Source organism: Hyperolius riggenbachi, chromosome 5 (assembly GCF_040937935.1).
Source record: "Hyperolius riggenbachi isolate aHypRig1 chromosome 5, aHypRig1.pri, whole genome shotgun sequence".
Classification (NCBI taxonomy): domain Eukaryota; kingdom Metazoa; phylum Chordata; class Amphibia; order Anura; family Hyperoliidae; genus Hyperolius; species Hyperolius riggenbachi.
Genome location: NC_090650.1, coordinates 75653774 through 75680108, shown reverse-complemented (window position 1 = coordinate 75680108; position 26335 = coordinate 75653774). Strand labels below are relative to the sequence as shown.

Sequence of the window (26335 nt, the reverse complement as noted above, 5' to 3'; positions counted from 1 at the left end):
CCGCATGCGGATTCGCTATAGTGGAAACGAGCCCTAAGTCATAAAGGAAGAATGTACTCTTAGGCCTATTTTTCCAGCCAAGGAAATGATACAAGACCTGATTCAATATACACTATCGATAGGAATAAAAAAAAAAAAAAGAAAGCTAGGAAAATGTTTTATTCATAATTAAAAAAGGAAAATGCAACCAGACAAAGAGTTATTGCATTGCTTGGGCAACAGTGTGGGGCAGAGGCTGTAAGTCACATTGCTAGCCTGGAGCTATGTGTGTGCGTGTGTGTGTGTGGGGGGGGGGGGCAAGGTGAGTTGGGAGAACAGTTGGACAGCACTCGGCCAAGTTGATCTGCCAGGCTGATCTATGGCGGGGGTCACTGTACACATGCTACATTCTCGGCAGAGGCGGCTGTTATTGGCCGCCTTGGCCAAATGTAATCTAGCATGTGTATACGGGTTTTCCAGTCTTCTTAAAGCAGCAGGGTCAGTCATGCCTGGAAAAAAACACATATACAAATACTTAGTCTACTTACATAACAGATGCATTGTGCTGTCCACATTTTGATCTCAGTTAACTTTATATAGTAAATGAAGAGAATTCTGTTCCTGGCAGTCTCTATCTCTTTTTCCCATGGACAGAAGCTGAATCCTGATGTAATTTCCTTCCTTTCTTTTCTCCTCCAATCTGCAGTGTCATCTCTGGCTTGCTTCTAAATACGTGTGAGCACAGGATCAGGTTTCATCTCAGCCTGTCACACTGAACTGCTCTCATCCAATCAATCAGGAGCAAGAATGTGGGAGGGGTGATGACAAGCTTCCCTCTTTCCCTCTGGTCGGGAATCGTGAGAGAACAGAGCCTGGCTGACTGAGATAAGATGATTACAGCAGAGACATTTCTGAATAAATTGGAGTGCTTGAAACACAGAGTGAGATTCCTGGCAGCATTATAAACACAGTGCAGTGTTTAAATGGAATTTCATTTTGTGGCTGACAAGCCCGCTTTAATGGTCAGGCAATCTTTTCTAATGATTGACTTATTGATTAGGGATGATCGGAAGTGCCAATTTCTAACTCCACAGAAATGTCAAATTCCACCAATGCAGATTACCGATTCCGTGGATTTCCAATTTCTGTTTTGTTATTTCTGAGGAGTCTTTTTTGGGGGGGTTATTTTTTGCATTCTCTAATTGGCCAAATACTTCTGAGTTGATTCTGCATTCTCTTGTTGGTCCAATGCTTCCAAGTTCTGTGAGTGGGCTATAATCACTGAGTTACGGTAATGCAGTATGTCCGCAGAAATCTGATTTCCGTTTTCTGAGTTCTGATCAGAAATACAGAAGTTTAATTTCAGAGAAATCCGAATGAGCATCCCTATTATTTATCTTAAATAGGAGATTCATTTTAGTAGCGGAAAATAAGGGATATTTTTTTCTCTGGCGCTACTCATCTGTCTCATCACAGGATGAAGCTTTTGCACCATTATGTGAATATAAGTCGAGAAATGTATGCCTGACTATAAAAGTGTAGGTGTCCCCTTATACGTGAGTCAGACCTAAATTTCTCCTCTTGCAGCTGAGGTGGGGGGAAGCTCCTCCCCCCGTAATACCATGCCTAATGAGCACCACAACGAAAGCAAGCACTTACCAATCGCAGGACCGGATGCCAAGTCCTCTCATATCTCCCTCCTTCGAGCCGGTGTGCATGCATAAGCATACCTCTGACGCCCGATGTCACATGACATTATCACATGATGTTGTTTTGTTACAAAAAAGGCTCAGCAAAAATATGAGAAAATAGCTAGTAATACAGCTACAGTCTAACACATGTTTATCCTATTTGTTATTATCCTAATTATCCTAAAGCACCAGCAATGCAAGCGATGACATTTTGATTGAACAAGTGACAACATCAACATTTTTGTACATGAAGCAGCAATTATTTAACCTCATATTGAATCAGGCCTACATATTCCTGTATTGTTCCGATCGGGGATGCAGGTAGTGCAGGGATTTTTTTTTTCCTATCAGAAAATGCCACAGACACCCTCAGAACCACCATGCAAAGCAAAGGAAACGTTGCAGCCCCCATCCAGGAATCAGGATCTGGTACCAGATAACTTCTTATGGTGGCCATACATGGTACAATAAAAACGTTCGATTATCCCGTTTATTCGATCTAAATGATCGAATCGAAAGAAAGTTAAAAATATTTTTTTTTTTTGATCAAGAAATTCGAACGATTATCCCGTTTTTTTCTGAGAAAAATCAGATCGGACATGCTGGAAAAATCAGATCGGACATGCTGGAAAAATCTTTATATTCGATCTAACGGAATAATCGAACTAAATTATCTAGTCGAAAAAAATGAAAAATTGTACCATGTATGGCCACCTTTATACATCTTGGATGGTGCCCATCAATACAGAGCAGAGCATTAAGATGACCCAAGGAGAATACCTTCAGATGTTTAAAGGCCTGTACAGATTTTATTTTGCTTAAACCACAATAAAAAAAAACAGGATGCCCGAACACCATACAAATGGGCCTCTACCTTGATGAAGATGACTTTTTATTTCGAGGGGAAGAGTCTGACAGGCACCACAGTGATTGGCTGGAAAATCCTACCTTGTGGATGAATAAATGTAAGCTAGATTGGACCCAAAACTTGACAAAACAGAATTGTTACCTATTTATTCTAACTGCATGCAATTGGATTACCCAGCAGAATTCAAGGGCTCTGTACAACTTTACAAATGGCCCAGTTCCCACTGGTCTACCTTAGCAGAAGTGACTCTTTATTCACCCTGCAACTGATGGTGGTTTGCCATTAAGAGAATGTTGTTAGAGTAAATCACTTGTCTGGCATCAACAGAATATACATCTGTAATGTAGCTCTTTAAAGTGGACCTGAACTCTTGCACAGGGCAGAAGGAAAACAGAAAGAAATGCACCCTGTATATATTTAGAGAGCCTGTCTAATTCCCCCTCATCTGTGTCTAGTCACAAGTTGTAATTTGATCTCTCCCCTGTGTCAACTGACTGCCATGGCGGATATGGCAGATAAGCTCATTTGAAAGCACATGATGTTACCAATATGTCTGCTTCCATGAAAGCAGGAAGTAGAAAAACAGTGCAGATTATTTTTTGGGATTTGTATCAGCTGCAGCAAAGACATGTTTTTCCGTTAAAGGTTATCATGCTGTTGTGTATCTTTGAGAGCAGAGAGGAAGTTTTGAGTTCAGGTCTGCTTTAAAGGACAACTGTGGCGAGAGACATATGGAGGCTGCCATATTTATTTCCTTTTAAGCAATACCAGTTACGTGGCAGCCCCATTGATCTGTTTGGCTGCATTAGTGTTTATAGTGAATAACACCAGAAACAAGCAATGCAGTCAATCTTGTCAGTTCTGACGATAATGTCAGAAATACCTGATCTGCTGCATGCTTGTTCAGGGGCTTTGGCTAAAAGTATTAGGGGCAGACGATAAGTAGTATAGCCAGGCAACTGGTATTGCTTAAAAGGAAATAAATAATTACAATTGTCCTTAAAGAAAATCTGTACTGTCCGATTTGTACAATAAAAAAACAGCAATCGAGTCACTGTGATCTTCTGGATCCCTCTTTGCCGTTTCTGCCGCTCCCCGCCAAACTCCTGGCTTTTAACACCAGTTTTTAAGCAGTGTTTACAAACAAAAAACCTGGCCACTAATCAGGAAGTGATGTTTGCATATACAGTGGGTTGCAAAAGTATTCAGCCCCCTTGAAGTTTTCCACATTTTGTCATATTACTGCCACAAACATGAATCAATTTTATTGGAATTCCACATGAAAGACCAACACAAAGTGCTGTACACGTGAGAAGTGGAATGAAAATCCTACATGATTCCAAACATTTTTTACAAATAAATAACTGCAAAGTGGTGTGTGCATAATTATTCGGTCTCCTTTGATCTGAGTGCAGTCAGTTGTCTATAGACATTGCCTGATGAGTGCTAATGACTAAATAGAGTGCAACGGTGTGTAATCTAATGTCAGTACAAATACAGCTGCTCTGTGAGGGCCTCAGAGGTTGTCTAAGAGAATATTGGGAGCAACAACACCGTGAAGTCCAAAGAACACACAAGACAGGTCAGGGATCAAGTTATTGAGAAATTTAAAGCAGGCTTAAAGAAAACCTGAACTGAAAATTAAAAGTCAAAATAGGCATAGACAGTCATACTTACCTCCCATGTAGTCTTCTCCTCAGTGTCTTTCTCCTCTCCCGTGTCCTGTTTTTTCACTGTGATCAAGGGAATTTTCCATCCTCCATTTTGAAAATGGTCATTACCCATAACAGCTTTCTGGTCAGCACACAGTTAAACTGTAACATCGCCCACTTGAGCCATAAGGAAACATGGAAATTACCTGGTACATCAGTTTTCCTCTCAGCTATAACTGACAGCAACTGATATTTTACTGACAGCAACTAACATATTTCAGATCTGACAAAATATTGTCAGAACTGGAAGGGATTATTGTCAGAAGAAAATGGTGAGCTTCTGAGAGGAACTGATGGCAAGGTAACTATGGAATGCTCATTTGAAGTTACCTCATGTGTTTATTTTAAATATTTTTACTCAGTACAGGTTCTCTTTAAGCTACAAAAAGATTTCCAAAGCCTTGAACATCCCATGGAGCACTGTTCAAGCGATCATTCAGAAATGGAAGGAGTATGGCACAACTGTAAACCTACCAAGACAAGGCCATCCACCTAAACTCACAGGCCGAACAAGGAGAGCGCTGATCAGAAATGCAGTCAAGAGGCCCATGGTGACTCTGGACGAGCTGCAGAGATCTACAGCTCAGGTGGGAGACTCTGTCCATAGGACAACTATTAGTCATGCACTGTACAAAGTTGGCCTTTATGGAAGAGTGGCAAGAAGAAAGGCATTGTTAACAGAAAGCATAAGAAGTCCCGTTTTCAGTTTGCCACAAGCCATGTGGGGGACACAGCAACCATGTGGAAGAAGGTGCTCTGGTCAGATGAGACCAAAATTGAACTTTTTGGCCAAAATGCAAAACGTTATGTGTGGCAGAAAACTAACACTGCACATCACTCTGAACACACCATCCCCACTGTCAAATATGGTGGTGGCAGCATTATGCTCGGGGGTGCATCTCTTTAGCAGGGACAGGGAAGCTGGTCAGAGTTAATGGGAAGATGAATTGAGCCAAATACAGGGCAAACTTGTAAGAAAACCTCTTGGAGACTGCAAAAGACTTGAGACTGGGGCGGAGGTTCACCTTCCAGCAGGACAATGACCCTAAACATAAAGCCAAAGCAACAATGGAATGGTTTAAAACAAAACATATCTATGTGTTTGAATGGCCCAGTCAAAGTCCAGATCTAAATCCAATCGAAAATCTGTGGCAAGATCTGAAAACTGCTGTTCACAAACGCTGTCCATCTAATCTGACTGAGTTGGAGCTGTTTTGCAAAGAAGAATGGGAAGGATTTCAGTCTCTAGATGTGCAAAGCTGGTAGAGACATACCCTAAAAGACTGGCAGCTGTAATTGCAGCAAAAGATGGTTCTACAAAGTAATTGACTCAGGGGGCCGAATAATTACGCACACCCCACTTTGCAGTTATTTATTTGTAAAAAAATATTTGGAATGATGTATGATTTTCGATCCACTTCTCACATGTACACCACTTTGTATTGGTCTTTCACGTGGAATTCCAATAAAATTGATGCATGTTTGTGGCAGTAATGTGGCGAATACTTTTGCAACCCACTGTATATACTGTGTATATATATATATATATATATATATATATATATATATATATATATATATATATATATATATATATATATATATATACACACACACACACACACACACATATACACTCACACGCACAAGCTCATACATACACTAATATGTGTGCATGTATATATATATATATATATATATATATATATATATTATATATATATATATATATATATATAATATATATATATATATGTATGTATATCATGTTACCGTTTACTGCAAGTTTTTATTACATAATGAATTATCTGAACTACAGTCTGGGATTCTCACAGTTTCTTAGCATGTGACAGGCTGTGAGTAATAAACAAAGCACACAGAGCCTGCAGGGGGTGTGCATTGCTTGTATTCATTACAACAGAGGCAGCCCATTCCTCCCTGGGTCGACAAAGTTTGACAAAGAAAACAAGATTAGATATATTACAGAGACAGTGCAACTATGTAGGAAAGGCTGCATTAATCCAGACCACATTAGAACAGGTATAGGAATTTATAGGATAGAAGAAATAAGGCTGAACATTTTGTTACAGAGTCTCTTTAAGTTTAAAGGGACTCCGAGCAGTGCAGTAACTATGGAAAGATGCATACCATTTTGAAGCTCTCTTTCTCCTCTTTCCATTTATATATAAACCGCCACCCTGAGCCTTTTAGTTTTCGCTGTTTTCGCGTTGGAAATCGTGGCCACCATCTTGGATTCCTAATTCAGCATTGTATTACACAGGATGACACTTTTCCCAGTGTCGGCAGCTCCATTCAGCGCAATGCAATGAAATACAAGGAACCAAGGGGAATATAATTACAAACATCATGCTAGTAGGTGTGAGGATATAATTAATTAGTTGAGGGTATGCTTAAAGGCATACCCACAGGCACTGCTCGGAGTCCCTTTAAATGGCAAAATTATGTAATATTTCTTTGGAAAAAGCACTTTGTCAAGCAAGCTATTGCTGTATGTTCAGCTGACTGTATGAGTTCATTTCATTGAATTTCCCATTCTGTTAAGTTCTCCTAGGGGACAGATGTAAGGGTCAGCAAGACCAATTAACTTGTAATGGTTTTACTCCAAGGAAAAACGTTGTATTCTATACTAATGCATGATAGCAATCCAGCTGCCAGGTGTTTACTCTTAAAGATCCAGTGCTGCATAATTAATGCTGATTTACTAAACCTAACCTGCTTCAGTAAGCAGTGATGTATGCAAGGCCAGTATGGTATGCACTGCAGACACTCACTATAGGTAGCCAATAAATTACCACTTACTGTCACTAGGAGGAGATTTATATCTGCGATGTTCATTCCAGTCAACCGTATAAATTAAAGAGGTCATTTTAAGAGGCCAATTTATATGCATACCGATAAGACATAGGGAGTGGGGTTGCATTATGTAAATGAAAGCGATCAAACTAAAATAGGAGCAAATTAAAAAATCTGGTAATTGCATTCTGGAAAAAAATGATTTATTTTGTTTGCATTGGAGCTATTTATAGCATTTTTACTCCAGGACTGCTCTTTCATTTTGGTCTGTGGTCGGATGTGTAGCTCATGTTTTTCTAATTAAAGATTGGATTTTTAAGTTGTTTGCTGTTGTAATTATTTACAATGTCCATGTTTGTACCTTCTGGTGATCAAGCTTAGATTTGCATACTGAATTTTTGTAGACTGCTTTTAATGTATGCTTGTAGCAACATACAGTATGCACACACACACACACACACACACACACACGCACGCACGCACGCACGCACGCACGCACGCACGCACGCACGCACGCACACACACACACACACACACACAGTGACGTAACAATAGGGGCTGCAAGCTATGCAGCCGTTTGGAGGGCAGGAGGGGTTGCTGCATGAGAGGAGAGCATTGGCCACCTACATTGGTGGGGAGGGGGTGGGGGCTCTCTCCTCAGCTCTCCCTCTCCAGTATTAATAGGTGGCAGCAGTGGTGGGCAGGAACACAGACATACCTCCATGAGTTCCATGCGTCGGAGGTTCCTCTCTCTAAGCGTCTGATGCTACTTTCTGTTTATCAGGAAGTAGCGTGTGGCACTTAGAGATCGGACCGCTGTGGTGGAACACATGGGGGTATGCCTGTGTTCCTGCCGCTGCTACCACCTATTAATACTGGAGGGGGAGCACTAAGAGGAGAGCCCGAGGTGAGATGGCCAATGCTCTCCCCTCATGCTGCGACCCCTCCTGCCCCTCAAAATGGCCCTGAGTGGGCCCGGGGGGGCATCCACATTTTTGCAGGTGAGCGCAGTGCAGTGGCGTAACAATAGGCCCTGCAGCCCCTGCTCCCGCAGGGGGGGGGGGGGGCACTGGGGCCCGCTCGGGCCCGTTTTGTGGGGGCTGAAGAGGTGGCAGCATGAGGGGAAAGCCTTGGCCACAGTCGGCGGGGAAAGGGGAAGTTCCCCCCCTCTCCCTCACCTTGGGGCTCTCCCCTCTGCGCCGCTCCCCTCCAACTAGTTACAGTGTGTGGGCAGCGGGCAGCGGCGGGCAGATACATACCTTCTTCCGTGCGTTCCATCGCAGACTCCTCATTCTAGCGGCTGACGTCACTTCCGGAAATGACGTCACTTCCGGAAGTGACGTCAGCCGCTAGAGCGAGGAGTGTGCGATGGAACGCACGGAAGAAGGTATGTATCTGCCCGCCGCTGCCCACACACTGTAACTAGCTGGAGGGGAGCGCAGAGGGGAGAGCACCGAGGTGAGGGAGAGGAGGGGAACTTCCCCTCTCCCTGCCGACTGTGGCCAAGGCTTTCCCCTCATGCTGCCACCCCTCCAGCCCCCACAAAACGGCCACGAGCAGGCCCCAGTGGGTGGGGGCGCTCTGAAGTTCTACAGGGGGGCCCGGTGGGGCCTAGTTACGCCCCTGGCGCAGTGATTACTAGTTACGCCCCCCCCCACACACACACACACAACACACACCCCTCTCTTGTGTTGGTTTGCTATACATAGCAGAATCTAACCTTTGCCACAGGATATGGGTGACCGTTTCTGAGTTTCTGACCATCAAATAACAAGTCAGATACAGACCTGTCACTGCTAAATTTGCAGACACGTATTACTATAGATTTATAGTTTTATGTTCACATCCAGGGCTGGTTCTAGACTTTTAGCTGCCTGAGGTAAACTTTTGAGAATGCGCCAACCTACCTCCCCCCTTCCCGTTTTGCAGTGATTGCACAGCACCCGCCAATTTACTCTGCTTTATTTAATGTTCTCAGTCAGCAAGGGAACATATGCAACAACTTGAGTCATGACATGCAACAGCTCAACACAATAACATACTAACTGGCTGTCTGCCTGTCTGTGACAAACAAACTGCTCATTCTCAGCCAGTCAGCCGTCCTCCATTTTTCCTTAGTCAGGACAGCAGTGCCACCTCCTCCCTTCTGCCGTGCAAGTGAAATGAAACTCTGCTGCTCTCCTGCCTCCCCCCATCCTGGGCAGTTGGACAGAGCAACTGCCATTCACTACCGGTAAGTGCTTCTGAAAATAAATAAATCCCAGAGAATCCCCTATAAAGAGATGGAGTAGTCCAAAACCTTGCTTCTGTCAGATTTCTACTACCTACTGTAAGTGACTGCAACATAGGAGAAAAGTAATTTATGCCTCATTTTACTCTGGAAAAAACGTACTTCTTAATTGTATATGTTTGCACATATTTTACATTGTAACATTTTTCGCCATAGTGCCCCTTTCAGCTATTTTCGAAACACGGTGATTTGACCGCCCCAATAGCTGGAAGTGGAATTACATGTTAAGTATGTAATATTAATTTGCAGGTACATCATGTGTTTATTTGAAATACTGTTACTCAGTTCAGGTTCACTTTGAGACTACAGTGTCATGGGATAACTGACTTAGCAGTAGGAATTTCAGCTTTTAGCTTGCAGTGTAAGAAAGAAACTATGGTGGTATTTAAAGTTGAACTGAACAATCCAATATTGCAGTGCTAATGCTGGAGCTGTGCTTCACTGACTCCTCAAATTTAAATTGGTAACATTTCGTACTTTATAAAACTCCCATTTCTTCAGTTCCTTAGTTATCCTCACTTTCTACATTATCGATTTTGTTGACTGAGAGAGGGCTGGTGCACACCAGAGCAGTTCATGAGCGTTTTTAAAACCGCTAGTGGTTTGAAAACCGCTTGGGTAATGTATTTCAATGGGATGGTGCACAGCAGAGCGGTTCGTTTTTTCCACAAACGCAAACTCAGGGGCTGCAGCATTTTTTAAGATTTCTGAGGCGTTTCTGCTTCAATGTTAAAGTTTAGGAAAGTGGAAAACCGCTCTGAAAAACGCTAGATCAGAGCAGTTTTCAAGGCGTTTTTGTTACAGAAGCTGTTCAGTAACAGCTTTACTGTAACAATATATGAAATCTGCTACACAAAAATGCTCCAAAAACACTAGGCATGTTTAGAAAATCTCTCTAAACATGCCTAGAATCGCTCTGAAAATCTGCTTTAAAATCCTCTAGCGTTTTGCGGATCTACTTGAGGTTTTTGGTGTGCACTGGCCCAGAGAAAGAGTAGCTTCTTCCTGCTCTGCCCAAAGTCTGGGCTTCCATCGCCATTCACTTAAAGTGAAACTTAAGTGAAAATAAACTGATGAGATAAACAATTGTATATAACCTCCTACTACTAAAAATGACTTTTACATATTCCACAGCTTTACGTTATGTTTAAAAACGTAATAAAAATTGATTTATTGTTTTGTTGCAGCTGTCCAATTTCTCAGAGTGCTAAAATATATGAACTATTGACCTTTTTTTTATCTATCCTCTACACTCAGAAGCCCAGTTATCTGCCAGGAAAGTATTTTATGGCTGTAATTCCTTATCAGTGAGGGATGCTATAGTCCACAGGTGTCGAACTCCAGGCCTGGAGGGCCAGATCCATGCCAGTGTTTAGGATGGACTGAATAAGAAAGGAATGTGTTCTGCCTGATGGACCGCACCTTTCCTGATTCAGACCCATCAATTAATTTGAGCTGTATCAAAAATGTGTGAGGATCTCGGCCCTCGTAGGACCGGTTTGACATACCTGCTATAGTCCAACTGGGTCCCAACTGGAGTTGCATTGCAGAATATTAACTTTTTCAGGCAAAGAATGAAGAAAAGCAACAAAGCATATTGCAAAGCATCGTTCCTCCAGGGCATGCGCATGCATCCATCGCGACATCCTTCACTCGACGAACATCCGCCTCCCCGAGTCTCCCCGAGTCTCCCCATTAGTCCACTCACTGGACCAATGAGGACTTTAAATGATCCAGATGAGTAGCCCAATGAGGAGCCCCAGTGGGAGCTTCAAATACTTTAGTGGGGCTCAGAGACAATTACACCAACGGCAGTTATGGTGAGGGTCAGCGGATGTTCGCCGGTGCTTTGGGGAGAACAGCTGGGCATGCCTGACTCAGCTTTGGGGGGGTAGGGGATTCGGTGGTTAAAGGAGAGTTCCGGATGCAGCAGTGGAAGATGTGCATTAGCGTGTTTAGACCTGCTTTTTGCAGGTCTAACCTAATGTTCATGTCTGTTTGGAAGCATCGCTTCCCAGCAGCATAAAAAGTGTAATAGGAAAGGGTGTAAAGAACTCGCTGGGCGATAAGGTCACCTAAGAGAGTTTTTTAACATCCTGCCTAGGGTTAAGTGCAATTGATCCTGGTTATTGGACTCATCAGTGTTTAATGCTGGCGAGTAGCGGGTCTGACAATTGCATCAGGCCTAATGTATCACACAGAGAACATACATTTTTCATCGCTATCCTGATGTAATGCAGGAAAACAAAGAATGTGTTAGTCAGAGAGTGCTGGAATGCATTTTTTAAAGAAATCCTCCTTTAAGTGAAATATATAATTTCCTTTTAGATGGATCTTGGGGATCTCTGTGTTGACAGAAGTACTCCAGACTGACAGGTAAATACTAAGCCAAAATGAATTGCATTAAGGTTGTATGTGTACTGTCAGCACAGAAGAGTGACCACAAGCAGCTGCTTGGTCCAGCTCTTCCTCTCCTGCAGCAGTTTGTGTGTAAGCAGTGTAACAGTAATATATATATATATATATATATATATATATATATATATAGTGGGTTGCAAAAGTATTTCCACATTTTGTCATATTACTGCCACAAACATGAATCAATGTTATTGGAATTCCACATGAAAGACCAACACAAAGTGGTGCACACGTGAGAAGAGGAACGAAAATCATACATGATTCCAAACATTTTTTTAGAAATCAATAACTGCAAAGTGGGGTGTGCATAATGATTCGGCCCCCTTTGGTCTGAGTGCAGTCAGTTGCCTATAGACATTGCCTGATGAGTGCTAATGACTAAATAGAGTGCACCTGTGTGTAATATAATGTCAGTACACATACAGCTGCTCTGTGATGGCCTAAGATGTTTTCTAAGAGAATATTGGGAGCAACAACACCGTGAAGTCCAAAGAACACACAAGACAGGTCAGGGATCAAGTTATTGAGAAATTTAAAGCAGGCTTAGGCTACAAAAAGATTTCCAAAGCCTTGAACATCCCACAGAGCACTGTTCAAGCGATCATTCACAAATGGAAGGAGTATGGCACAACTGTAAACCTACCAAGACAAGGCCGTCCACCTAAACTCACAGGCCGAACAAGGAGAGCGCTGATCAGAAATGCAGTCAAGAGGCCCATGGTGACTCTGGACGAGCTGCAGAGATCTACAGCTCAGGTGGGGGAATCTGTCCATAGGACAACTATTAGTCATGCACTGTACAAAGTTGGCCTTTATGGAAGAGTGGCAAGAAGAAAGGCATTGTTAACAGAAAGCATAAGAAGTCCCGTTTGCAGTTTGCCACAAGCCATGTGGGGGACACAGCAACCATGTGGAAGAAGGTGCTCTGGTCAGATGAGGCCAAAATGGAACTTTTTGGCCAAAATGCAAAACGCTATGTGTGGCAGAAAACTAACACTGCACATCACTCTGAACACACCATCCCCACTGTCAAATATGGTGGTGGCAGCATCATGCTCGGGGGGTGCATCTCTTCAGCGGGGACACGGAAGCTGGTCAGAGTTGATGGGAAGATGGATGGAGCCAAATACAGGGCAAACTTGGAAGAAAACCTCTTGGAGACTGCAAAAGCCTTGAGAGTGGGGCGGAGGTTCACCTTCCAGCAGGACAATTACCCTAACCATAAAGCCAGGGCAACAATGGAATGGTTTGAGAACAAAACATATCTATGTGTTAGAATGGCCCAGTCAAAGTCCAGATCTAAATCCAATCGAGAATCTGTGGCAAGATCTGAAAACTGCTGTTCACAAACGCTTTCCATCTAATCTGACTGAGCTGGAGCTGTTTTGAAAAGAAGAATGGGCAAGGATTTCAGTCTCTGGGTGTGCAAAGCTGGTAGAGACATACCCTAAAAGACTGGCAGCTGTAATTGCAGCAAAAGGTGGTTCTACAAAGTATTGACTCAGGGGGCTTAATAATTACGCACACCCCACTTTGCAGTTATTTATTTGTAAAAATGTTTAGAATGATGTATGATTTTCAATCCACTTCTCACATGTACACCACTTTGAATTGGTCTTTCACATGGAATTCCCATAAAATTGATGCATGTTTGTGTCAGTAATGTGACAAAATGTGGAAAACTTCAAGGGGGCCGAATACTTTTTCAACGCACTGTATATACATACATATATATATATATATATATATATATATATATATATACTCACCTAAAGGATTATTAGGAACACCTGTTCAATTTCTCATTAATGCAATTATCTAATCAACCAATCACATGGCAGTTGTTTCAATGCATTTAGGGGTGTAGTCCTGGTCAAGACAATCTCCTGAATGCCAAACTGATTGTCAGAATGGGAAAGAAAGGTGATTTAAGCATTTTTGAGCGTGGCATCATGGTTGTTGGTGCCAGACGGGCCTGTCTGAGTATTTCACAATCTGCTCAGTTACTGGGATTTTCACGCACAACCATTTCTAGGGTTTCCAAAGAATGGTGTGAGAAGGGAAACAAATCCAGCATGCCTTGTTGATGCTAGTGTTCAGAGGAGAATGGGCCGACTGATTCAAGCAGATAGAAGAGCAACATTGACTGAAATAACCACTCATTACAACCGAGGTATGCAGAAAAGCATTTCTGAAGCCACAACACACACAACCTTCAGGCGGATGGGCTACAACAGCAGTAGACCCCACCAGGTACCACTCATCTCCACTGCAAATAGGAAAAAGAGGCTACAATTTGCACAAGCTCACCAAAATTGAACAGTTGAAGAATGGAAAAATGTTACCTGGTCTGATGAGTCTCGATTTCTGTTGAGACATTCAAATGGTTGAGTCAGAATTTGGCGTAAACAGAATGAGAACATGGATCCATCATGCCTTGTTACCTCTGTGCAGGCTGATGGTGGTGGTGCAATGGTGTGGGGGATGTTTTCTTGGCACACTTTAGGCCCCTTAGTGCCAATTGGGCATCGTTTAAATGCCACGGGCTATCTGAGCATTGTTTCTGACCATGTCCATCCCTTCATGACCACCATGTACCCATCATCTGATGGCTACTTCCAGCAGGATAATGCACAAACCTCGATTCATTTCAAATTTGTTTCTTGAACATGGCAATGAGTTCACTGTACTAAAATGGCCCCCACAGTCACCAGATCTCAACCCAATAGAGCATCTTTGGGATGTGATGGAACGGGAGCTTCGTGCCCTGGATGTGCATCCCACTAATCTCAATCAATTGCAAGATGCTATCAAATCAATATGGGCCACAAAAAGAGTTAGACATTAGTGTAACATAAAGAAGTAAAGCTGTAGGCTGTAGTTTGTAGTTTACATCTTAAAATAAGCAATGAAACTATTTATGTCATAATGAACAAAAGGCTAGGGAAGTATTATTCTAGTGTTAATCTATACCCACAACGAGTAGTAACTGTTACAACTATGAACCATCAAAGACAGAATTCCATGAACCGAGAAGCTTTTTTCCTGTCATGTAGCCTTGAGAGAGATCAACTTTTAGCGTAGACATCAGTTTATCTTTAGTTGATTCCTTGGGCTTCCAGACGCAGAGGGTGTCTTTGAACCTAGGGTGTTCTTCATAGTACTCCTCCCTAGTGGCTCTTAGCCATCTGCCTAAAAGGAGGAGCTATGTTTTCCATAGTTAAGAATGAAAGGGAGAACAAAAAGTTTTCCACTTTGGACCTGGAAAGTATCTCCAGATAATGAGATATCTGTCCAGACAGTGGAGCAATGGGTAGCCCCGGCGGGAGCTTCAAAGATGCTTTGCCAGGGCACTGTAAGAACTACAGCATTGGGACTTGTGGTGAGGGGCTGCAGAGTGTGGATGTTCGGCTGTGCTGAAAGGTAAATTAACAGGAGTGCCTGGGTAAGCTGCAGTGGTGATATGCAGTGGCTCGACCGGGAGCTCTGGTGGGGGTGGGGGGATCCTTATTAAAGGAGATCCCAGATGTAGTGGCGCCATGCATTAGCTTGTTTAGACCTACTCTTTACAGGTTAAAGCTAATAATCATGTCTGGTGGAAGCATCAGCGCTTCCCGCCAGCATGCAAAATGTAATTGGATAGAGTGTAAAGAACTTACTGGGCAATAATATCACCCAAGCAAATTCTTTATCGCCCAGGTTGGGGGTGGGGTGTTACATTTAATTGGATTAGGTAATGCTCAAATAGCCTAATTTAAGAACTCGCCAGCACTTATCTATGGATTTTGTAATTGGATATAGCCTATTGTATCAATATGAATAATTTAGAGTGATACATAGAATGGTGAAACAAACAAAAAGCTCAGACATTCGGCGAATATGAAAATGGTGTATGGCTAGGAAGATGCATAAAAGCTAACTCTGAAACAAGGAAGCCTGGGGCCTACAGGGGCTGGAGAAAGCACCCAGTTCTTATCAAAACTCAGAAAATGTGGAAAAGTTGGGGGAGGAGCTCACCATGACGGAGTGAGGGAGGTACGCCCCAGCTCCCGGCTTAGCGTGTGAATGGCCGCCGAATGTAGCGTGGGTTCCACTGCCTGCTGCCCGTTTTGAGAAGCGATGGGCAGGCAGACCACGGCAGTCAGAGCGGAGGAAGTGTTCCCTGTGAGCCGCTAAAGGACAGGGGTAGAGGATTGAGCGGAGGAGCCGTCCCTGAGAGTCGGAGTCGGTGCAGACGTGTGTGAGTCCGGCTCACTGGAAGGGAACTGTGCGCATCCCCTGCATCCAACAGGCGGTGCGCAGAAGCAGCTGCAAATGAGTGGAGAGGGGAGGCTCTGGAGGATAGAGGTGTTGGAGCCTCTAATCCCAGCTCCCCCGGAGGATATACAGACCTGCCGTGGAGAAGTGGATCTGCAGGAGAAAAGCCAGCAGGAACCAGAAGCTGCAGCCCATAGTGAAAGAGGGGGCAACAAAGAAGGACCCTGGTGAGACTCACGGCAGGTAGCGTCCCGGATCGGCATCCCTGGGTTTCCCAGACACATGCAACTGGAGCGGGAGAGATGCAGCTGCTGTGGAGCGGTCCCAGAGAAAGAACTGAAGGTGGCATAAGCGGTGCTTAGTACGGAACCTGAGGCGAACCAGAAGGACAACTAGAGTGGTAAGCTCAAAAAGTATACTGTATATTTGAAGTGCACAGCTTACCTAGAAGAATATATTAAGCTCCCCATATGCATAGATACTTCAAGGGCATTTAATTACGTGATTGTAAAGATGGTTAAAGATAAAGAGAAGGGGAGGGGGAAGAACTCTACATCAAAAGATATAGAAGCACATCAAAGATCAGTTAATAGGCTCTTTGCACCAGCTGAAAAGCCTAATAATAAAAGACAATCCACAGAAGGCAAAAGCCTGGCTGATAATACATTGCCGCTATCTAACGCGAGCTCCCCAGGGTCAGAAGCCAACCAGAGTGAGAGTATGGAGGAGATAGGACTTAGAAATCCAGACCGAGCAGATTGTGGCCTCTGTAAAGAGGGAGCTGGCTGAGATTAGGGATGAAGTGGATGAACTGAAGGGGAAGACCAATGCCATGGGGAAGCTGTAACAAAACTGCAGACGGAAGTGACTATCCTTAACAGGGACAAAGCGAAACAGAGAGAAATTAACATCAAGTTGAAATATGAGTTGAAATATGGGGGGGGAGAACTTGCGGTCCAATGATATGGCGTTTACATGAAGCCCTTCTAAGGAAGGAGGAGGTGGTACAGAGGATACGAGGGGAACTGGAAAACTATTTCCTCTCTAATCAGGGTGGGGGAGACCTCTGACATGATAGTCTGGGAGGCCCAAAAGTGTTATATCAGAGGGATTTTTATCCAGGAAGGAGCCAGGAGAAAGAGAGAAAGGGATAGAGAAATGAAAATGGTGTTGGAGAATATAACTAAACTGGAGCAACAGCATAAACGAGGAGAGGATGAGAACACTTTAGCCGAGTTAATTAGAGAAAGGAAACGGTTGAAAGCTATCCTTTTTTATGAAGTTAAATGTATGGCCCTGAGATGTAGGCGTACATTTTATGAATATGGGAACAGATGTGGCTCAATGTTGGCAAAAGCAATTAAGAGGCAACAAAAAAGCATCATAGATTGGAGGAAATAACAAAAGAATTTAGAACATATTATAAAGGTCTCTACAATTTAAAACTGGGATCCTCTGAAAAAGGAATAGAAAAAGAAGGAAGGAGATAATGCAATATTTGGAGCAAAGTGGCGTGCCCAGGCTGTCAGACGAAGAGGCCTCGGCCCTGGAATCTCCAATTACAATGGAAGAAATAAATGAGGCAATTAAGCAGATGCCGATAAGCACCTCGGCAAGATGGGCTCACAAGTGATTATTATAAAAAATTTGAGGAGCGGGTCGTGAGACATTTAATAAGGGCATTTATGGTATGGGGGATGAGGAATCACTAGGGGATCCCCCCCCCCCCCATGTATGTTGGAGTCCTTTATCTCAGTTTTGCACACGGAGGATAAAGATCCCACACAATGTCAGAGCTATAGACCAATAGCATTATTCAATGTAGATGTCAAAATCTTTGCCAGAGTGTTGGCAAACAGAATAGCCCTGTTATTGAATACATTTCACAATCCATAAAATCATAGGTGCCTTTTACATCCCAAATGACAGCGGATTTATCTGTGTGGTGTACTTCAAAAATGCATAAAGGTGACAGACAGTGTGTAAGGCAGAAGAATGAGACGAAGGTACTTCTTATTTGTTTCCTTGGGGATCTGAAGCTATATTTAGGCTGGCTGGACCATATCCTTGGAAAGATAAAACATTGTGATCTCTAAGATGGTTAATTGTCTTCTTCACTTGTCTGCTGAATTATGTTATACAGCTTTAGACTCTCATTTCTCAAACCAATAACTGGCAAGAACAACACAGGAATTCATGAGGATAACGTGCATATTCTGACTGATTTAATAAGGCAAGGCAAAGGTCAATAAGGCTGCGTATCTCATTCTCAGAACAGCCAATCATTTTTAACCTTCAATCAGTTTAGAACCACTTTATGCTTTTTGTGGGTCACTGCACCCTGCCCACTGCTTGTTATCTGCTTTTAGGTCAAGGCCTTGCCATTCATTTACTTTCAATTATCAAGTAACAGTTAACCTTTTGGACTTTCATTAGGTTTCTGTTTTCCTCACTTTGTTATGCAAAACCAAATACATTTGATCTATGCTCTTAACGCCATAGAACTGATGCTTGATGTGTACATCTCTTTTTTTCTACCAAACTATGTAATTATGTACGTAAACATGCCTAGGCATCAGTAAGAACTATGTTCACTCCAACCTAAATAATTGCAAATATCTTCTGTTTTAAAGAGACTCCGTAACAAAAATTGCATCCTGTTTTTTATCATCCTACAAGTTCCAAAAGCTATTCTAATGTGTTCTGGCTTACTGCAGCACTTTCTGCTATCACTATCTCTGTAATAAATCAATGTATCTTTCTCCTGTCAGACTTGTCGGCCTGTGTCTGGAAGGCTGCCAAGTTCTTCAGTGTTGTGGTTCTGCTATGAACTCCCCCTTTCAGGCCCCTCTCTGCACACTGCCTGTGTGATATTTAGGATTAGAGCAGCTTCTCTCTTCTCTCTTATCTTTTACTAGCTGGATAAATCGTCCTCTGAGCTGGCTGGGCTTTCACATACTGAGGAATTACAAACAAGGGCAAAGCTGTTTGCAGGAAGAAAAGAGCAGCCTGAAACTTCAGTGCATGGGGGAAAGAAACACACAAATGATCTCTTGAGATTCAAAAGGAATGCTGTATACAGCCTGCTTGTGTATGGATGTATGTTCTATGTGTGGACATACTGTACATCAACCTACTTCCTGTTTTGGTGGCCATTTTGTTTGTTTACAAACAAACTTTTTAAAACTGTTTTTAACCACTTTTAATGCGGCGAGGAGCGGCGAAATTGTGACAGAGGGTAATAGGAGATGTCCCCTAACGCACTGGTATGTTTACTTTTGAGCGATTTTAACAATACAGATTCTCTTTAAGAAGGGAAATTTCTGCTTTGCATACTGTTAGGCAGTAGAAAGGGGCACCTAATACCGTGGAAAAAGCCCCACCACAAAGAGGATAACAGAACATCGGTCATTGCACTTCACTGATATTCTAACTATTGGGACCAGTCAACACTAGTGATGGGTGAATACCGCCCTTTTTGTTTTGCCATAATTCTCAAACAAATGAGTATATTCATGATAATATATAGGCACGAGAAAACATGTTTTCACCAAATATATTGAAGTCTATGGGCTTGACAAAACACATTTTCAAAATCTTATTTTTATGAAAACATTTATATTGCAAAATACTGTTATAGTAGCATAGCATAGTTTGGTTGAAAAAAGACATCCGTCCATCAATTTCAACCGAAAAAAAAAATCTACACATATCCCAGTTGATTCCAGGGAAGGTGAAAACCTTACAAGGCTTCGACCAATTAGTCTTAAAAGGGGAAAAAATCCTTTAGACTCCGGATGGTAGTCAGATAAATCCGAGGATCATCTTTGCTGGAAGCCCTGGATGTCCTTCAATGCAAGGAAAGAATCTAAACCATCTTTAAATGCAGTAGCCATAACTACTTCCTGAGGTAAAGTATTCAAGATTTTTTTTTTTTGCTGTGAAGGACCTCTTTCTAAATATTTTTTCCCTCCATCCTGCAGATCATGTCCCATTGTCCATTGTACAACCCTAGGGACAAAAGACTCATCTGCCAAGCTTTTGTACTGCCCTCTGATGTTTTTATACATGTTAACCTCCTTAGCAGTATGCCGGACACTGTGTCAGGCATGCCGATCAAGAGGTTTTACTGGCCTGAGGAGTCTCCCCCTCTAAAACGAATAGGTTATCCGGCTGTATAAGATCATAGCTTGTACTAGGCTAGCTAGTACATCTGGTCGGCACCCCTCGATTGCCTGCGATTCCCCCGATCACTCTGTTTATACTCTACCCAGCCAGGCTCCAGAAATTGCTGCAGCCTCCAGGCACACCTCCGGTCTTCTCAATGGGGAGGATCGGGTCTGCACATGACGTCATGAAGTCATGTACGATCCTCCCCATAGAGAAGACCAAAGCTGTCCGGGGAGGCTACGGCGATCGCTGGTTCCTGGCTGGGTAAAGTATAAGCGGACTGATAAGGGGGTATAGGGCCGACCACATGTACTAGCTAGCCTAGTGCTAGCTATGATATTATACAGCCGGATAACCTATTAGTTTTTGTGGGGCAGACTCAGGCTAGCAAAACCTCCTGAGCGGCGTAAGGCTCAGGAGGTTAATCAGGTCACCTCTCAGTCATCCTTTTTTCCAAGTTAAATAAGCCCAGTTTGGCCAACCTTTTTTACTCTTGCTAAGTGACCATTCATCCCTCTGATTAATTTAGTTGCTTGTCTTTGTATCTATTCTAGAAGATCAATATCTTTTCAATAGTGTTTTGCTCAAAACTGTATCCCATACTCCAGATATGGCCTCACAAGTGATTTTTACAGAGGGAGTAGTATACTAGCATCTCTAGATTTTATTTCCCATTTTATGCATCCCATAATTTTATTTGCTTTAGCTACCACTGCTTGGCATTGTATAGTTACTTAACTAGGTATCAACCAGTATTCCCAAGTCCTACTCCATGTCTGATGTTCCCAGCTGAATGCCATTTATTTTATATAGTGCTTTACCACTGGTATATCCAAGGTGCCTGACTTTACATTTATCAACATTAAATTTCATCTGCCATGTGCCTGCCCATATGTTATCAAGATTCTGTTGTAACATGTCACTATCCATATTAGTATTGATAATTCTGCATAATTTTGTATCATCTACAAGTCTTTAGTATTAGTAAATCCATGGTGTCGAGCTGAAATAAGATTATTCTATGCTGTATAATTTGTATAGCATCCTTTAAGATACTTCCAAACAATTTACACACAGCGTGTAGGTCTATAGTTTCACCATTTTGCTTTTTCCCTTCTGGGGAAAACATAAGCTGTATGCCAGTCACAGGGAAGTGACCCATGAAAATTTTGATGCAAAAAGGACTTTGGCAAAAATTTAAACTCATCCTTAGCCAGCACCTAGGCAAACCCGTGCTACAAATGAAAGCATCCTCTTTTATATTGCTGAACTAGGGCTTTAAACTATTTTTTCAGACTGCAATAAAGTAATGCACAGCTGTATAGTGAAAGCTTGCATGTGAATGTTCTCAGCAGAAATGGAACAATTGATATCTAGCTGATTAGTTCCCCTTCCACCCTAAGATAACTGTTACTTTTTTTATGAGGCCTGGAATTTTAAATTACGTTCCATATGTCTTTCGAAAAATGGAATGCCCATCACCAGAACCAGGTAACAACCATTTGAGGTCTGTGAATCCCTAAAGTACCAACTTTTATTTCCTCTATTACTAAGGATTGATTAATCTGGTTCTGTAAAATGAATAGACTATAGACACAGTGCACACCAGCGCTTCTGGATGTGTTCTTGGATATTCAGGGACATTAAGAAATGATTTGCATATCCATTCACTGAGCAGAAAAGGGGCATTGTTGGAATGTTTTTCCTGCTGATATAAAGATGAAAAATTGCAATTATGCATTTATATTTTATTGGGCGAACAAAGAACCTTCAAAGAATGGAAGAACAACACAAGGTCCTTGAACACTAATTAAAAAGCGCCAGAACAATGGTATAAAAATACTGTGGTGAGTGTGTGTGTGTAGGTGGGGTTATTGGAGGAACATCGGTCTTCCAGAAAAAAAGACGAGACACAAAAAGATCGTTAGCCCCCCTTATGGTGCAGAAAGTTTGGCAAATGGGTAAACAAATCATTTGAATTGTATGCGCACAAACTCGTATTGTGGTGGACGGTGACCATAGTGATGTGTTTTAGTTGTTATAGTGAATCCACACTGGAATGTGGCTATCTTGATGAAGTAATTGGTTGCACTCCAATAGAATTTTCATTTTTAAATATTCAACAAAAGACTCTCTATGGGGGTAGACAACTACTGTACTTGGAGGAGGCACCACAATGGAGAAACAAGCGTAAAAAACAGTTTAAAGGGTAAGTTTAACTAAATGATAGACAAATATCCCATTAGTAGAAACATTTATTAATCACTTAAAGATGCTTTTCACAGGTGTTGCCCTGCTTTTTCAGGTCAATAGAACTTATCCTGAAGTGAATAGAAAATGCTTAGGAGCATCTTTTAAAGTATTTTATCTATATTTGGGATGCCTCCCTCAAGTACATTTGACCATATTAACTACTATAAGACAGCTCCACACCAATGGGCTTGGTCGCAGCGGCAGCCCAGGACCGCCTAATGCCAATTGGCGTCAAGTCCTGGGGCTGCAGTTTGCAGGAGATCGCACGCAGGCTGCGTGTGCATCTCCTGCTCGGGGGGGGGGGGGGGGGGGGGGGCGGAGCCCCGCCTGCAGTCTCTGAGCAGCGATCACTGCTCTGGAGACTCTTAAACGGCGTAACCGCCATCTATTTACATGTACAGTGCTGCGATCTGCAGCAGCGCTGTACTGGGGACAGCCGTGTGACACGGCTGTCCCCTTGGGGCACTTGAGAGCGATCGGCTCTCATAGGCAGAAGCCTATGACAGCCGATCTCCAGGATTGGCCGGCTGTGTGGAGGGAGGGGTTTGAAAAAAAATTTGTAAAAAATATTAAAAAAAAAAAAATAAACAAATAAATATTTATTTAAAAAAAGCAAACAAACATCTGGGGGGCGATCAGACCTCTCTGTTGGTGGGGGAAAAAGGGGGGGAAATCACTAGTGTGCTGTGTTGTGTGGCCCTGCAGCTTGGCCTTAAAGCTGCAGTGGCCAATTGTGAAAAAAATAGCCTGGTCTTTAGGGGGGTTTACCACTGTGGTCCTTAAGTGGTTAAGAGTTCCAGGGTTCTGGAATCAACCCTTTAGCAGCCAATTTATTTAACTATTTAAGGACCAAGCTAATTGAAATCTATGCCCTATTTTGGTGGGCTCCTGGCTGGCAGGGCGTAGATTTCAATTAGCCACCGCTGCGCGCATTCGCCGTTTCCGTCGCTCCCCGCTGATCGCGCTGCTCAAACCTGACGAGTCTTGCCGCATCTCACAGGCTCTGCCTGTCTCTATGACGGCAGAGCCATGTGAGCCGGTCAGGAGCTGATTTTATTGGTTCCTGGCCCTGTCTTTCAATGTAAGCCGCTCCCATTGGCTTACATTGAAAGACAGGGTCAGGAGCCAATGAAAGCGGCTCCTGACCTGCTCACATGACTCTGCCGTCATAGAGACAGCAGAGTCTATGTTCTGGGGGTCCCGGCGAGCGGCGGTGATGGCAGGTATACGCGGCGATTCTTCGGGATTCCGTAGTTCTGGTACCAGCAGTCTCTGGTCCTTAAAGGGGCAGAGACCGCTGGTACTTAAGTGGTTAGAGGCTTGCAAGTGCTCAAGGCCAATTAATTTTTGCTTTTTTTATTCCTTCGTTGTTATATCTCTTAGCTTCTAATTAGTACTGCTGTTATGTGTATTTATGGCTACTTCTTTATGGTCACTAGGGGGCACTGTGAGAAAATAACAGAGGAGGACTTTTGTTTCAGTTTCTATGTTTTCTGCTAGTAGAAAGAGATCAAAGCATTCCAAGAATTTACAGCACAATGAGTTCTCCCGACTGAGGTCAAAAGCAGTACACTTATTTCTACCGAGGTAACTCTATTGAAGCTGCTAATGGGTTAGGAATCTATGGTACTGTGAAAATACTGTTTGATGGAACTAGATAGCACTATAGTGATTACTGTTAATGGCTGTCAGTCTTTAGTTTCTCTTCATGATTCATTTTACTGTTCTGTATGTTTCCTCTTCCTGTTCCTGTGTGTGCTCTTGCTTTTATCTGCTGTATTTAAAGAGGAACTCCAGTGAAATTTATGAAACAACAAAGTGCTTCATTTTTAAAATAATTATGTATAAATGAGTTAGATAGTGTTTTACCTATTGAAAAATCTTCCTCTACCTGATATACATTCTGACATTTATCACATGGTGACATTTTTACTGCTGGCAGATGATGTCAGTGGAAGTAGCTGCTGCTTGCTGTTGGAAACTGCTGTTATTCACCACAATGCAACAAGGCTCTCACAGTGTGATGTCAGGACCAATACTGTGGGAGGAGTTTCACCACAATATCAGCCATAGAGAGCCCCCCTGATGATCTGTTTGAGAAAAGGAATAGATTTCTCATGGGAAAGGGGGTATCAGCTACTGATTGGGATGAAGTTCAATTTTTGGTTACAGTTTCTCTTTAACAGCCATGCTCCACACAGATAAAGCAACCTTTTTTTTTTTTTTTTTTTTTACTAAAGTTAGCTAAGGACATTCAACATGTGGTGATAATTTAGTAGCAAGGTTCTCAACATGTGGTAAGCATAGCCTTGGGGGTACTTAGTCTGGCTTTGGGGTTATTTGTCATAGCCTGTCTATTAAAAATAATTTTGGTGACTAAAAAACAAAACAAAACCTTAACTACTGTTAATACTACTGCATTTAATTCATTAGCAGCTTCAATAGAGTTATCTCGTTTGAGATAAGAGCACTGCTTTTGACCTCAGAACTGGTTGAGCTGTAAATTCTTGGAATGCTTTGATCTCTCTCTACTAGCAGAAAATATAGAAACTGAAAGCAGAAGTCCTGTTATTGTCTCACACTGCCCCCTAGTGACAAGTGTCCATGAATGCACATTACAACAGTACTAATTATTATCAGGAAACGTAACAAATAAAGAAATAAAAAATGTGCTAAAATAAATTGGCCTGGAGCACCTGCAAGCCTCAAAATAAATTGGCTGCTAAAGGGTAATTCAATCAAATTGACCTTTTTTAAAAGAATTTATAAACAAATATTATGCATTCCTAACAAATATGTATGGTAGCTATCAAGGAGTATCTGAGATGATGATTCTAACATGGGGAGGGGAGGTCCGCAGACACAGACTTTCATGAATGGGAACGTGCTGTGATAGTGTTAAGAAACACTGATGTCGTTTTCCCAGCATGCCTCAGGCTGTCAAAGTATGGTGAGGTTTAACCTATTTGTTTGTTTTGAAGTATCAAGCTTTGCTGAAAATGCTGCAGGGGTTACTTTGTCTTGCAGAACTGCTTTCTAAGGAAGTTGTGTTTCGTAGAAGTGTGTCAGCCTTATCTTCAAAGAGCAATGACAATTCCCATACCATTAACCATATGCTTTGTTAAATTTTATCCTGCAAATGTGCAGCTTGCGTATAATTGTATGTGTTCAGTTCTTTCAATTACCTCTATTTAACAAAGCCCAAATAACATCATTAACACCTCCATATTAATAGGCTGGGATAAGAGGTTCCAATTTTCATAGCAGAAAACCCGATTTAAAGGAGGGCTTTCATACGCACATCACTGTCTTTGAAGTGTTGAGGTTTAGTTTGAATTCCTCAAAATATCTTCAAGCACTTTGCTTTCCCTTTTTTTTATGCTTATATTGCCGTTCCGCTATCCACTCTCCAATAAATTCAGGACATATTTCCCGCTCCTGCTTTACAAAGATGATGCACGCTCTTTTTGGCAGTTGGTATGTAGGAAGGACATGCATCAAACTTGCAGTCCAGCCATCAATTATTACAACGGTACCAGGGAAAAAGGGCGCCAGCTGAGGGTAGACGAAAAGGGCACCGTCATAGACTTTAATGCAATTACTTAAATAGGCGAAAAAAGCTGAAAAAAGGGTGCCGCGATAAATATCATTAAAAACATTAGAATATTAAAATTTTTGAAGTATGTTATCGTTTTAGAAGTTTGCAACGTTATAGTTTTTATCATATTATTTAATTTGCATGTACAGATTTTACGTTATCAAAGATATTATCATTTCTATGTGGAAAAGGGTGTTCCTGCAGAGGAAGTGGTTAGGGTTCGGCAACACCAGGAGGAGTGGTTAGGGTTAGGCACCACCCGGGCAGCGGTTAGTTTTAGGCAAC

At 42.4% G+C, this 26335-nt stretch overlaps 1 long non-coding RNA gene across 1 annotated transcript in view; it reads left to right on the top strand.

Moving 5' to 3' along the window:
- Positions 1-9307: 9307 nt before the first annotated feature.
- The window catches only part of LOC137519641 (uncharacterized), a 41921-nt gene continuing 24893 nt past the window's right edge, over positions 9308-26335 (top strand). The window contains exons 1-2 of the long non-coding RNA XR_011021058.1: positions 9308-9393; positions 11683-11730. This is a non-coding gene — a long non-coding RNA (uncharacterized lncRNA). The remainder of the gene's footprint in view (positions 9394-11682; positions 11731-26335) is intronic.